General features: G+C 38.6%; 1 long non-coding RNA gene across 2 annotated transcripts; it reads left to right on the top strand.

Annotated features, from left to right (window-relative positions):
- Nucleotides 1–4,292: 4,292 nt before the first annotated feature.
- Nucleotides 4,293–13,642, top strand: LOC147756766 (uncharacterized). Of its 2 annotated transcripts, none has more exons than XR_015324558.1 (4): nucleotides 4,293–4,408; nucleotides 8,499–8,647; nucleotides 10,402–10,480; nucleotides 12,936–13,642. It is a non-coding gene; the product is annotated as an uncharacterized LOC147756766 (long non-coding RNA). The 2 variants fall into 2 exon arrangements; XR_015324559.1 differs by lacking the exon at nucleotides 4,293–4,408 and adding an exon at nucleotides 8,021–8,273.
- Nucleotides 13,643–15,720: the final 2,078 nt, after the last annotated feature.

Here is a 15,720-nt window from a genome sequence, read left to right as displayed (position 1 = left end):
TATCGTGTTGTTTGTAACCGAATTCAATTTACGCCGATCATATACCATCGGAAGTATGAGTCTCGCACACTATGCGCCTACGTACATCCGTAACCTGTGAGCAATAATTGAAGCAGACTTACATACACAGTTAGAGTCACGCATGACATTTCCTCCATGAACTGGCGCGAGGCCAGACGAAAGAATAGAATGTCCTTCATGCCCCTTAAAATCATAATTCAATACTTGCTTACATGCATATATCTATACAGCTTCTCATAAAATCCAGTATAAACGTGCATAAGATGCAAGCGGCATGTTCTAATCAGTAACCTAACCTAGCATTAGCAGCTCAAATTGTTGCACGTATTCATTGTCATTGTAAAATGTGTGTTCTTATCACTCGAAAAATGTTATTAATTAATTTATTAATAAGCAACACGTTGTGGTTCAAGGTAGGAGTGATGCAAAGGACGACATTTAATCCGGTCCATTTTAGCGAAGAGGATTCCGTGTTCCGCCATATTGGAAAAACGTGCATTTTTTTCCAACCCAAGCGAATCGTGAATTACGAGCGCTTAGCTTAGCACTTTATAGGAATGCCGATCGAATATTACGTTATAGACGAAAACGGAACGGCTAAAAAAATGCATTAAACATACCTGGATCTAGATTTTAGCATCAAGTATTTATTTGGTTATCTAAGAATTCTATTCGCAAATCTTAAAACCTCTGGCGCAACCTCATTGTCCCAGGAAGATCAACAACGGAAAATTAGCTTCCTGCCACGGTCGTTTAACATTATTTTGAGGCTACTGTTTGAGTCTTTTAACATGCAACGTTTATTCGTTGATTGCTTTTTGTGTAGGTTTCTCTTGCCGGCTGATGCGTCACGAAGTGTGTTGCTAACCTGAGTGGGGGAAAACAGGTTAAGGATTCGTAGCACGATTCGTACGACATACACAGGTTAGCAATCAAGAATTGCGTTTAGTACCTCAATTTAAGGGTCCCGGACCCGCAGGGACTTCACTCGTCTAACCTAGTGTTTGTTCTACTACTTCTTCCAACAATAGTTCTTATAATTATACATTTTTATTAATTGTCTCTATTATCCGAGGGAAAGTCTTAGGCTCGTAATGGGGTATAGAAGGTACGGTAAGCTTAATGAGATCAACTCACGGTTCGGGACTTAAGAAAAGCCTGCCTCTAAAATATACACCACAGTTGTGACAGCGATCCGAGAAAGCATGTGTGTATTTGAAAGCGTCATTAAATGTTCACTGCAGCTCGTCCGAGCGACTTTTGTGGTGACGGCGATGACCAGATCGGCTACCTTGTGCTCGCATTGAGTATCTACACCAAGAGTTCCCAACAAATACCGGGGTCTGTCATCCAGGGAGCAGCCAAAAGTCCGCTCCAAAAATGTTTTTTTTTTTAACTTGTCCACGTAAACAATTTATGTAATGAAAAGAGATAGGGAAATCAAAGCATTTCATTGTCGACGACATTACACAGGGCCTAGGGTGGTTGTTTCCCAGATAGGTTTATCCTTGCTAAATTATCGAACGCGTTAACGGATATGATATCCAGGGTAGTATGTAACTCATTCACTGAGCTCCATAAGACGGGACTAAAGACGTGTTTATTGTTTAGCGTTACTACTGTAAAGTGACAACAAAATGGCTGGTTTTGTTTAAAGGTGTGCCCGGCAATGTTTGCATCGGCGGTAAAATCGTCCGCATGGAATCGCCATGAAGGTAGTGCTAATTTTTCTTTCGCACCCCCTATGTACGTTTACTACGGCTCGAGTTTTTTTCTGGTCCGCATCCTCAGCAAAAAGACGCGCGAGATCGTCGCTGAATATTGACAAACTACCTAGAGATGGAGACGTGACTCTTCGCTTAAGCTTAACTTAGAGAAACTGCACGTGCGTCAGAGACTGCACAGTTACAGCTGAAGCTTCAGTCTTCGTCAGGAATAATTGTCTCTACTGAGACTTCGGCGGGCGTTAAGCCATTAGTCTCAATCGGGACTGTAATGACGTCGTTGGAGCCCATGTTGAAGCTATATTCATTCGTAACAGCTCTGAATTCCTTTTAAACCTACAAAGTAGGACTAGTCATGCATACACCCACAAGCAGAAAGTGTTCTTATAGCTTTTATAGCTAACCACTGGGTTTTTGCATGAAATGACGTACCTATGGCGCCATACCAAACTCTAAACATCTGTGATAAAAGTCGCACCCTTTAGTCGCCCCTTGCGTTAAACGTTGCTTTAACATATGCGTAGTACTTATGTGTTCGAAGATCCATAGCATTATGTTCTGTGTTACTACAGCCCTCTAAAATTTAGCCCTAAATATTGTGAATCATTTTTAACGAACTGCAAATTACCGGAATTTACGCCAAAAGGTTGCTCATACAAGAAGTGTCTGTGATAAAGAGGTATTATTAATTCAGTACTTGTCTCACGTATGCAAAAAAAAAACTATGTTACGTTTCAATTTTAGATTTACTGGGAGTACATGAGTGCCTATTTATTCTGCACGGCGTACTATCTGCTACAATCCTGCAAAGACATCGTGGTAGAATATTTTATGTGTCCTATCCTATTAAAATCTTTGCGGTTGCCGCCGGTGCACCCTTATTTTCTTTCCTTTATGACTTGATTGGAAGGCTTTACTTAGACAAAATATCGGGACACCTTTATTAACCTAGAGACCTAGTATAACGATCTTTTGCAAAAAGCTCAGGATAGACTTGCAAAAACCACAGGAGACCCAAGTGCTGCATCTTTTATGTTGCAAGACTTGCCGATAAATAAACAGTGAGGCACGGACAAGCAGTACTCATATGGAGTAAAGCAGATTTTGTGCTCTAGTAAATAGCGTAAATATTATTACATTATGCACGTTCTCTATTTATAAAATCAATACGTACTGGGAAAAGAAGAAGGAAAAAGTATTACCACCTTGGTTTTTGATAAATTTCGGAAAATGGATCAAGCAGAACACCAACTTTGTACCCAACTATTGATTACCTTCAAACATTTTTACGATGTCAACAAATGACCTCGCTTAGCGCATGACGAGTTACTGTCCAACAGTTTACGAAGTGATTGAAAAATTAACGTATCACTTGACCAGTATTTATTGATATATAGATTCATTTGTGTATTAAATAACGTTCTTCAGTAGTCGAAAATCTGCCCGAGTTGTGCTATCGCAAAACCACCACACATTTCACATATTTGCGTGCATACAAATAAAAATATTATATTTAACAGTTATTGCGCAGAAACTGTATGTTTTTGCAATTTTCAATTAGCCGCCATCTGACTGACACTCAAAGCTTTTAGTGATAATAAAAGCAACATTCTACGCTAAGAATTTATGCTCCACAAAACATCTTAAAGAAGATGTTCTCACCATTCAATGACGGTGCGGAACATCATTTTCTTATGAATATTAGCAGGTAACCTTTCCAGCCATTACACCCCATGCTTCCAAGTACTCTTTACTTAAAGCTCCTTAATAGCTACGGTCATTGATCGACCACTTGAACCCATGAGACCCTTGTGAATAAGTAAATAGAGACATTTCCTTAAAACAAATCCCAGATAAATAATTCAATGCAGCGCCCACAAAAGCCCTTCTCCACACAAAATATTAAAATGACTTTTAAAAAATTGACAGCTGTTGATGAACTCTCATGGTAGTGATACACTGATTCACCATATTCCCATGAGCATCTTAACGAATTAACCGTAGCTACTTGATCATTAAAAAAAGGTTCGTGGAAAAAGAGGATCTCATTGCAAATATGGTACAAAAACAGCCTTCCTCATTAAGGACGGTTCGTTTCTTTGAATAAATTCGCTCTTTTTAAATTGTCTTAAATAATATCTTACATCTTTTAACAACTGCGCGTAACAATGTTGCTACGCCGTTTTCACTTTTTATACAACAAAAGCCTTCATGTACTAGCCTATATATTTGGACTGAAATTTAACGGATTACTGAATTAGCGTATGCAAAGTACTGTGTCGTACGAATCGGATAACTATCCAGATTGTTGACGTCAGATGTCATAGAAGGGTCAGGAGCGCAATGTCAATATAGTATCATATCAGTCAATACTGGTGTAGCACGACAAAGGGCTGAGTGCAGGACGTAAACGTGATACTAGATTACAATGCCGACTCAAGTGTGCCAAATGGGCAAGATGCCCATTTTTTTTAAAGCTTAAGTCGGATTAGTCAAAAGGTGGAAACGACGACTGCTATGGATGATCTAAACTTTTAAGCAGATGCTGTCTAGTTGTTGAGACGCCGGTGGACAGCTAACGTATGGGCGATTACTGAGCCCGCTGAATAGTGTTATAGAAGGTAGAGCTAAGTCGATGAAGTTCCCTTGTGGCGATTTGTGCAGTGAGTAAAAAAGCATCGGGTCTTGTTTTTCAACTTCGAATAACGCCCTGCTTAGCAGAAGCAATTAACATTGGTCCGGTAGCACCAGCTAACACATATATTGTAATCTGTAAATAATTTTGTGTCTCGGTGAAATCGCTTCAAAAAGCGAGGAAATAGTTTTACTTTCAAATTATTTTGTTTGTCAAGAGCTACTTCGGGCCGTCTGTGTGTTTTGGACGCCCAGAAAATCAAAGGGTCTGCTATCTTCCACTATAGCAGATAGTCAATAGACTATGTTTTCCTATAGAAGAAACCTCTATAAAATTTTTGTTATGAGTTATACAATACTTTCGTTTCTTTTGGATGTCTACAAAAAATTAGCTTGTTGCTTTTTTCTTCCACCAAAGAAAACTGTTCCGCCATTTGAGAAATGCGAAGCCTTCCTACCTTTTCCAAGTTTTTATTAATATCTTCTTATTCGCCTTGGCTGTCTTCGCCCATAATTAGTTCCATATTGTGCGACACCACTACAACTGTATAAAATCTACTCTCTGGCCTGGAATGCAAACGAAATGATTCTGCAATTATTATTAAAGCTATATCCACTGAACTTAATATAATATTAATATAAGCAATATGCCAACGTACACAAAACGACAGGCCATGCTGAAATAGAGCTTGAACACAAGCGATACCTTAAAGCTATTACATGTATACATATAGTTGGTCATACTTTATAATTTTCGTTAACATATTATTATAGTTATATCATACAATCCGGTAACTAAATGAGTTACCATCAATAAAACTTAAATCTTTTGGTGACTTTCCCATCAATACGATAATATAGCCTGTTAGAAGTACCTTATTACGGTACTCTTTTTCCAAATGGCGGATCCACCTTTCACGTGTACAGTCCTGTAGCTGGGCTCTCCGTCAATCCCTAACCTACTTGTCGCAAGTGGCCAACTCACCCTTCAGGAACGTGAAATAGGTGTAGGCAATAAAAACGTTCTTCGACGACCATCTACTTGTGAACGGAAAGCGAAGTCTAGCTGCAACAGAAGAACCGTCACGTCTCATAAGTCACGTAGCGCCGTCTTCGGACGCGAAATCCCCTGGCGACTGGCTTTTTTGAGTTCTTTTCGTTCTGTCGGAATTTTAGGATAGGCTGAACGTCAATGCGATGGATGCACTGGATGGCTTCATCTATACCGAAAGCTTGATCGCTCTAAGCTTTCCAGTTTGATTGAAAATTCAACTAATTGTTTGGTGGTCGGGTTAGATGAATATTACGAGATAATTTATATTAATTGTTAATTAATTGTGTTAAATGGGCTCAGTAACGAATCTGAGAAAAAAAATTCTGTAAAAAAGTACGTTATCTGAATATCTTTGAAAATTAACGATGAAGATTCACCTTTAGGCATATGTTGCGCAGACGAGCTAGCTCTTTCCAAGACTGAAGTATTTTTTTTGTCAAAGATACCCAGGTCAACAATGCTTCGAGTATTTTTATCCTGTACACAAATTCCCTGATGCGCTACCATGGACAAATATATGTTGCAAATAATAATCTCCATAGGCAATTTATATAATAAAAAAGACGAGTTCATTATAATAATTCAAACTTGTCAAAATAAACAACAATTTTAAATCTGACATTGTTAAGTTTTGTTGGTTATAGTATTTCTCGGATTTTTCTACAAGAAATAAATTAATTGTAGACGGGAAATGGGTCTACGATAATTTTTAAAATATCTCTTCTATTTATTCAAGTGATATAAGTTTCATTTGCTTTCCTAATAAAAGCAAAATACTATTCGAATTCCGAAGAGAGGTATTGCATTGAGCTGAATGTGACAGCTATATTACTTTATTCGAAAGAGAATGCGTTTGAATTTTCGCGCCACTAGCAGAACACTTGCGATTTTCATTTATCTTGGAAGAACATCAGAGCTTCTGTGAGATTTTATAAAAGCTGATTCGAATCGTGCGGTGAGACTAAGTCTCCGTGATAATTTAGTGAATAACGTATATGCGTACTTATATTAGGTAGGGTTTTGGTTCGAACCTGGGCATGGACAGATTTCGTTTTGTGCTAGGAGCCAGCCGTGTGGTGGAATGTCTAGCAGCCTTGCGAGATGTAAAGCTTGAAACGTAACGAATAAATTTATACACTGAGGTGTTCTACGATTTTTTTTTATAAATAGAGTATGGAGCGTGCATTAGGTTTTCGTTAAGAACGGCAAAATCCACCGTATAGACACTGTAGGTATTACAGAGTACTTAAGGAAGTGGAGGCTCTTTAGGTACTCTGTAAGCGTAGTTTAAACGTTTCGAAAACGCACAAAAATTCATCGCGGGCGACTCACATCCTAAAAAACCTGCGACAACAATAAGAGCCGAGAACATAGTGCTACTGACGATTTCGGGCGCGGGGTCGTTCATCAGTCCATGCTGTCCGGCTCCATGGTCACCAAGGATAGCAGATTGGACAAGCCTATGCGACCCAAAGAACAAAAACTAAGCACAAAAAGTCCTCAAGGTTCTATCACGATAATGCACCGGCGAGCATCTCACTACTCGTTCAGTAGTTTTTGCTACAGAAACAATCCTCGTATTCAACAAACATAGCCTCCTGCTACTTTTCCCTATTTTCAAAATTTATAAACACTTTGAAGGGAAAGCATTCCGAGACGATAAATGAAATAATAAAAAAATCGTTAGGGTTATCCCGATGATCGCGTTTGAAGTGTTTTAAGAACTGGAAAAAATAATAGTTGAATGTGTTGCATACGATTACAGAGATAGAAGGGGCAATTTGAACCGGGACGATTGAACGATCAGAAACTGACATTTTGTGCACTTTTGAACAAAGTGTTATCTGTATAATTGTCTTATATAGAGCGCTCTGGCGGCAAGGTCTTTTTTGTACAATGCATACGTTATTTAAGAGGAAATTCTCAACCTGTTGCTGGAGCACTCATTAGTTACAAACTTGGCGTAAGCTTTGTCTGTTCTACAGCATTGTTCTTGTGGCATTAACATGATGTCCATTTGCAACCACGACAGGCGACCTGAATTGTTTAGGATTATCTTAAGCGCACAGGAATTGTATTGACTAATTGCAGACGGAAACTGTATACAGTTGTCTGCAACTAAACTAGCTGCAATCAGTTTAGTTCAATTCTAGTAAACGACACAGTTTTTCAGAAAACATAGTAGCAATCTTCGTAATTGTCATGCTAACATAAACTGCATTTCTGGCAAATGAGTTAAACTGTATGATGAGCAGAAGACCGTTGTTAATCGCTTACAGTGTACGTAAGGGCTAGTAGGTATTCAATTATCCAGTTATTCGTAAAGGTGATAATTAAACGGCTGTCATATATGTGGGAGAAGAAATCACCCATCTTAACAATGCAACTAAACGAGCTCTGTCATAAACGAGCTCCTTCGAAGCCCGATGGGGCCAATCGAGATTTACAAGGCTAGCTAAAATTGGACGCTAATGATACCACATCTTTATGGTCTTTTTACTAGTCCTTTAGTGCGCCCAAGTGCACAAACGGGAGTCCACTATTATGTAAATACCTCTTTTTCGAATTTGGCCCTGGGTCTTCAACAAGCAGTAATCGCATCTACTACCAATAGTCGCAAACACCCACACTTCTAACTTCTGATTTTCCTATCTCCTGTCTGTATAAACTAACATTGCTAATGATAAAGCCGAATAGCCCCAAGCTAAACGTTTTGGCCTCCTGGTACTTGAATAGTTGGCTTTAAAATTATTCGTGCTCCATCTTTGCCTTCTCCAGTAACAGTTAACATCACCGATGGCAACGTTAAACATTTTAAGCCTTTAAAGACTGAATCTGATGTATTTGTCCGCTACATGTCCTAAACCATGTTTACCCCTTTGTTACCCTTTTACTGTTGTTTTAGAGTTATTTTATTAGTCATCAGGCAGCTGTCCGACGAAGAACAATCGTTAATAGTTGTTGGGTTTTCATAGCCTCGTTGATGAACCTTTTCAGGAAAACTAAAAACCATGATTTGAGATACCAATTTGTTAGAGGCCTAACAAGAAAGAGATATTTTTCAGAAGGAGAAGATACTACGACTGTTAGCAGGCGGGATGCGTGTGGAGGACTCCTGACGACATGGTCGAGGGCACACGCAATATGGTTTTCGGAACAATATCCTTCTGGGAGTCTGAAAGAGTGTAGTACGTTCGGCGCAGGCTCGACCAGGGTAATACTTTTAACTTCTTTAACGTTATCTGAATGAATAGTCTGAGGATTGATTTTGTAGCATTCCAAGCAACCAGGAAAGCCAGCTATTTTATTCATCTGAGACATTGATTGAATCACTTAAGTGGAAAGGGACTGCTGAGAGCGAACTTGTTCAAGTTGAACGGCAATATACAGCACTTTCAGTAATTTGACCTTTTAAAAGTAAAGGCACGCTTGACCTGAGGCAAAATTTTTATTTTAAGGCTCTTGGCGCATAGAACAGCTTTAAAAATTTCTCAAGATTCAGTTTGATAATCAACTTTTACCCTCTAATTTCTACCGCGCACCCCTAGACGGCAGTGCAATTAATACAATAATACGGCAGCAATAATTACGTCTTGATTTTCGCCGCCATCAGTCTCTTTTAAACCAATTGATCAAATGTGCAACAACACAGCAGAAACTGTTCCAAGTTAACTTAATACATCTGCCATTTGAAAGCATTCCATCTTTTTGCAATTCAAGTTATGTGCTCTGGCAGTCTTTACTCCTTGTTTAGCAGTAGTTTCACAGGAGCTTGATTGTGAGATTGGGTTGCTTATTTTCGAACTGTTGTCTTTACACAATACAAGACTGGTCATATTGCGATATTTAAAACAGAAGCTCGTGAACTACAGGCTTTTGGTATTTTGAGAAACCCAGATATGATGCTATTCCTTTCAGGTGCGCACAACAACATTGTTGACCATTATATTTTAAGTGGCTCACCAGCTTCTGTATATGCTAAAATAATTAATAGTAATACCGTTTGTTTCCTACATGATGTAGCTATTGTGTACAATTGAAATAATGCAATTTTAACACGACGTTTTCCTTATATTATATCTCACTTTTTATTTTATCATTTACATACACAGATCTTTTGAAGGATTAATAGTTCGTTAAATAGTACTCACCTATTATTTTTCTATGTACAATGACTGATCAGAATCGACGTAACCAGATGCGCAACTATTTTAGAAAAAGATCAGTAGGGCTTTTAGAGTTGCAGTATTTACTGAGGAACTGTTGCCAGAACTAAATCTACGGCAGACATATAAAACATCGCAGAATCCGTGTAACAAAGCTGCAACAAAGTCGAATGTTAAATTAATGTAAAGACCACCTGAGATCATCATATGCCGTAGGAAAAAAATACTTTTCGAATGTCATACTAAAATTATCTGTAATATATTTTACTAGGGGTTACAAGTTGTATCCAGAAGCATGCGACATTGTTAACAGAAACGCCCTGTCAAACAAATATACTTCGCTTAAATGCGCTTTACGCTAGAAAATATTTTCCTGAGGAGTTCGAATGCCCTCCCGCCTGATTACGTCGTTAAACTCGTGCTTCTTATTAATGTAGTAACTGAAAAATGGGAACGGACAATTAGTATATCTGACGTGACTTTGTTCGCTATACTTTAAACATTTGACAGTTATGATTTGTTTACTGCATGTTCAGTGTATCTATTGGTTAACGTGTAACTGGAAAAGTAATTTAATTTACTAGCGTGCATGGAAGTGACTAGCGTTTCTTTCAAATACCCTAATTTTGAAGTGCCCGCGCTGAGAAACCGCTTTCTTCTTTAAATAGCTGTTCCAATTTTGCGGCATTCTTCTTTTACAACGTGATTTTGATTTTTAAAATCTCTTGCTTAAACAAAGTGTATGCCTTCAATAGGATTCATACATGACGATGTTGCGAAACGTGGGCTTTTCTGATTCCAGAGCTTTGAACCGCTATCTGTAAGCTATCAGTATCGCTGGAGTCTGTTCGGGACACGCAAAGGGCGACAGAACAGATATGGTAAGTGCAGATCATGTCTAGAGTGAGGGCACAGCGGAAGCTGAGTACCGATCAATGCTGCTGGGCAGGCTTGTCCATCCCACACTTTAGATTTATCCTAACCAGGCCTGGGTGAAGGCTAGATGAGGATAGAACCTATTCCATTATATAAGGAGCATCAAACTGTACAGGTACGCAAGTACTATGCTGTCAAGAACGGGTATGGGAGTCGAAATCTCTTTTCGAATTCGTTTTCCTTGCCCGCCAGTTCAATTAAATGAAGAATTCTAAAAAATTTCCGGCGGCTCGGCTGTACTGAAACAAGACAAGTGAAATTTGAGAATTTCTACAGAGATCAGATATTAAGACAGAGCATTGAAGAAAATGCCTTTAGGTTCACTTACCTACCTACCTACCCTTAGATCTACCTAAGTTCTTGATTATGAAATGTCATTTTGGTGAATGAAAAACAAGTTCTATGCCTCTAATGCTCCTATATAGTAATATCAATAACTACTAACTAAAGTTAGGCGTCCTTCTCTGTCGTATAGTTTTAAAACAATCAACAACGCACTGTACTACTGTGCTCGGCAGATCGGTAAGTACCAGCAGAACTCGGCGTAGTTAGAAAATTTCTCTACACGCGCCAATTGACGCTATTTCTACTATAATTCAGTTCGATTTGATTCTATTCGTTAAGTCCCATACAGAAAAACGTTTCTAATACATGCCTTGTTTTATGACGCCTTTCTGTTCTTTAGCATAATGTAAAAACATGAAAAAGTCGAGTTTTTTTCATAATTTCGTTGTAATTTGTTTTCAGTGCTAAATTATTGGATCAGCTATTTCGATGTCTGTCACGTCTTGCAGGTCACGTACTAGAATCGTTGGGGCAGCCCTAGGAAAGATACATTGAGTGCTTCAAAGTAGCACGTTTCGTCATGCATTGCGTTAAAATAATGGACAATCATTTTTCAGTGCGATAAGACGGGTCATGACAGTTTATTTGTGTGAAATTCTGCAACTGGCTCTAGGATGACGAACCAGTTTCCCTAATTCCGTCCTTCAAGCACATGAAAACGTCAACAGAAACATGTGCATTTCTTTACCTCAAAAAGTTCTGCCTTTTCTTCATCATCTGTGCAAGTGAATTTGGAACCTTACTTTTATTTTAGTTTACACTATTATTCGAAATAAGCACGTTATTTTTTCCGATCAATTCTTATTTTTTTACAACGTTAATCATAATAATATCAAGTACTGGCTTCGTACTTTAGCTCTTGAAACCGTATTACTGACTTGTCACGTCAAATACTATATATTGAGTTCAACACGACACGCTTTTTACCCCTTCCCATGTTTCGTAACTTGTATTGTACAACTATACCAAGTCGCTGCAGCAAGGAAACTCGAGTTGACATTGGCCCTGTTGCATTTTGCGGCACGTTTGAAAACTACCCTATGGCGTAGCTTCAATGAGTCTCTCAAGAGAGGGAACAAGACACCACTCGAACGATGGGTAGGTTTACTGGCAACGAACAACGTGTCGCTGGGCCAAAATGCTTGCTTCTACAGGGTTCGTCACGAAGGACAGATGAACCCTAAACTCTATTTAAGGAACATGGCCAACTGCTTATCGTCCTCGAAACTCGATAGCTTTCGCAGTTTGAAGGCCTGCCTCACGTCTACCGGTACTAGGCAGAACTGTAAAAAGGCAACAATATTGCTAGAAATTGATTTGAGAAAATGTCATAAAGGATTCCATTATGCTGCTCGATTCCAAACAATTGTGTCATATATATGAGATAATTGTTGTTATTAATATATATATATATATATATATATATATATATATATTGTTCTAACGGATGCCACCAGAATTAATGCTAAAATATATGGTGTTTGCTGTGATATCTTTACGATGAACCTATTCTTCGTATGATCATATATTTAACCTATTTAAATAGTGTATATTACCGATTTCAATATAGGACAGTATTGAATAAAAGTAAATTTTACTGATTATAGGAAGATTCTCGTCTTCTACGACTGGAGCTTTAGCCACATTAGCCGCTCCTCATTTCTACTCCTTTGCCATTAAGTGGTCCTTTCTGATCACAATGACCATTCTCGATTGCATCGGGTCATTGTACTAAGCTTGAGGGGGCGTAGACACCAGCAGCAGCCGCAACAGCGGCGTTGAAGCTAACAGTAAGGGCATACTGTTTGGTGTCACTAGTAAACCTCTTTCTATAACTGTATCGTTCGTGCCTCGTTGAAAGAAGCTCGAGTCATTGTCGTTGACCCGTTCGAAACAAACCCGCTATCCATTCTAGCAATCTTTATTTTCCGCTTTCATCATTTACGATGATAATCATTTGCGTTCCAACTGTTTTATCCATTGAGGAAAAGTTTTGAATGAGATGATAGCAGTTATCTGGGTATCTAATAAACTGGGCCTGTCTCTTATTTTCAGTGACGTTTCTACTTCCAGCTTTCTGTTTTCGAAATTGATCCCGTCTCGGGCTCGTTCCCATTCTCTGTGTTTCATGCGGAAATCAGCCAGCAATTACCATTAATGGCTGTGCGCTGGAAGCCAATGCATGAGCTGAGCTGCCGTGTCACGTACGGACAAATGACTGCTAGAGCGCTATTTTTTACAACGAAAATGGAACCGAAAAAGAAAAGTAACTCGTTAAAAGAGCAAGTATATATAGGATAGTTTAACAGTTCTACGAATCGAACGTTGATAAACACGACAACAAAGTTTTTCGAATCTGCGAAAAGTGTTATCCATGGCCATTCGCTTATTTCGTAATGCTGAACAATATGAAGCGGGTTCTGACAAAACACTTGTGGATGGTGCATCGTCACCATCGATAAATTGTGTCAAATGCATATTGTTATTTATAGACCTATTAATATGGTTGTGTGAGTTGAATTGCAAAATAATTAACAAGCTCATACTATGTCATCGAACAGTTTTGTCACTTGGGATAGAGCGATGATTTATTATATCTAAAGCGCTGCGCAGCGAACATAGAAATATCTTCACTAAAGAGAGCAAACAACAATTGACGGATACGATTTTTGGTACATCCTATAATGAATTCAAAAATATGTACATTTTACTTCCTTTAGAAGCCTTTCCTTTCCTTTCGTTACATGCTCCTTTACCATGAAATAAACATTTTAAGTTTTATACCCGGCACTGTCTTAATTAAACGGCTCCTTTAAGCGGCACGAAACGGGCCATGTTTACGGTCAACTCCAAGCTTAGGGTACGTTATATCTCTCTGAGTCTAATGGGCAAGCACGCTACTGTATCAGTACGCAGCTTTCTGCCACTGCCTAACATGCCATTAAAAGACCGTTTTCATGATTTCAAAGTATGTTCTAAAATAAGGTGAAATTTGCTTTCAGTCTTGTGTGCTTTCTATATGTGTATGCTAAGGAATCGGTAGGAATCACAAAGTAAATCGTCAAAATTCTTATTATCATTATTGTTGTCATTATCATGCTATTAAGGGTACGATGAACGAAAAAAAATACCCAGGTGATCCACACTTTATAGTAGTGTTTGACAATGCAAAACCCTTATTCGGGGAGGATGTGGGGCCATATGAGAGAGGAGCTAACTAATAGACGAGTTCACTGTTTTCGAACAACAGAACGTTAATTCGAAATATTAATGCTTTTCGAATTTCTAAGATGTACAAGGGTTAGCATTATAGTGCGATTCATGTTCCTCGGTGTATTTCGTTGACCGGATATCAAAAGGCAGAAATCTATGACAGTAAAGTATTTCGTTGAACGATAGACAAACAAAATAACCATTCCGACGTTATGCCACAGTTTGCTTAGGGCACTCCTGTGCCCTAAGCAAAAAAGGGTCTGTCCTGTTAAAGAAGGACACTTATTATTTAGAGGTTGTGCCACCGTAATAATAAAGGCATATTTTCCAAGTTCAATGCCAAATCAGAACGCAGAAAATCGTCACCAGTTGGCATCGTTTGTATCCCAAGCAGCATAATGCGCTTCCAAGAATACGAGTATCGAAAAGGACTAAGACGAGTTCTATGACTGATTCAGAGATCGCTGAGTCGAACCAGGATACCCGTGCCGTTACGCTTCTGTACTTCTGTGGTTATAAACGGATAGGCATAGCGTGTACACCCAATGCGCAATTTTTAAGTGCATTTCCATGGTAACTATAAGTAACCACTGCCATAATGGTTTAAATATCAGCCTTTATGAAATTCACCATTAAACGTTCGCAAAGAATAAGGAATTAAGGAAAATAAGGCATTTTTTAGGTTAATCGCTACTTGTAGGATTGGCATGCCTTTTCGTAGGTCTGTTAGAGAAACTCTAAATAGGTCCAGCAAGACTTTCCGGTTAGACCTTTAATGGGGTCAGGTCCTTGATACTATACCCAAAAATAGGTTATTCCAAGGATTTTTTTCACATAATGATACAAATTAAAGACGCTAAATAAATCAAAAACAAACAAAAAAAACAACTTTGTGACTTCGGTATCATATGTCAGCCTCATATTTGTAAAATCCTACCTACCTAAGGTTACAGTAAAGGCCATAAGAAATCTGATAATATCACACGGTACGTGAAAGTTATATTGGTAACGATTTTCGAAGGAAAAAGGCACATTCATGTGAACCTAAATACTCCTTAGCACATATCGATACACCTGCGAAAAACCTTCGAGTATTAAATGTGACTTAATCTATTAGCTAACAGAATAGATTGACTTTTTAACCCAATGCGTTTATAAAAATGTTTGAAACTTTACTCGCTCCTCAAATTATCGCTATACTTGTCTAGAAAAAGGTAAATCTAGTCCTCCGTTGCACTCAAAGCAGAAAATGGTAAGGCTAATTACTATGCAATTTTTCTGAGGCTATTTCTTTTCATCTGCACTAATTCACAGAGCTAAACCTCAGGTCCCGAATGGCGCGGAAGCTGTTGGTCAGGTAAAATATTGCTTAACATTTCAGATTCTTGGCTTGTTCCGCGAAGTTAGCTGTTGGAGCCGACATGTTACATAGCAGCAAATACATAAAGGGACTGAAGCACCAATCACGATTGCCAGTTGGGACATTAAGACAACACAATGAATAACTCAAACTGTTACCTTACCTTCGTTAGAGCTGAATCTTTCATCAGCTGTTTATCGGTTGGTCGTACAAAGACTTGGCTAAAACGTCGGAGGCAATTTTTTCCAGTGACACTTAGTCACGTTG

This window comes from Varroa destructor, unplaced genomic scaffold, assembly GCF_002443255.2.
Source record: "Varroa destructor unplaced genomic scaffold, Vdes_3.0 BEIS01000003.1, whole genome shotgun sequence".
NCBI classification, from domain to species: domain Eukaryota; kingdom Metazoa; phylum Arthropoda; class Arachnida; order Mesostigmata; family Varroidae; genus Varroa; species Varroa destructor.
This window is presented reverse-complemented; position numbering and strand designations above follow the sequence as displayed.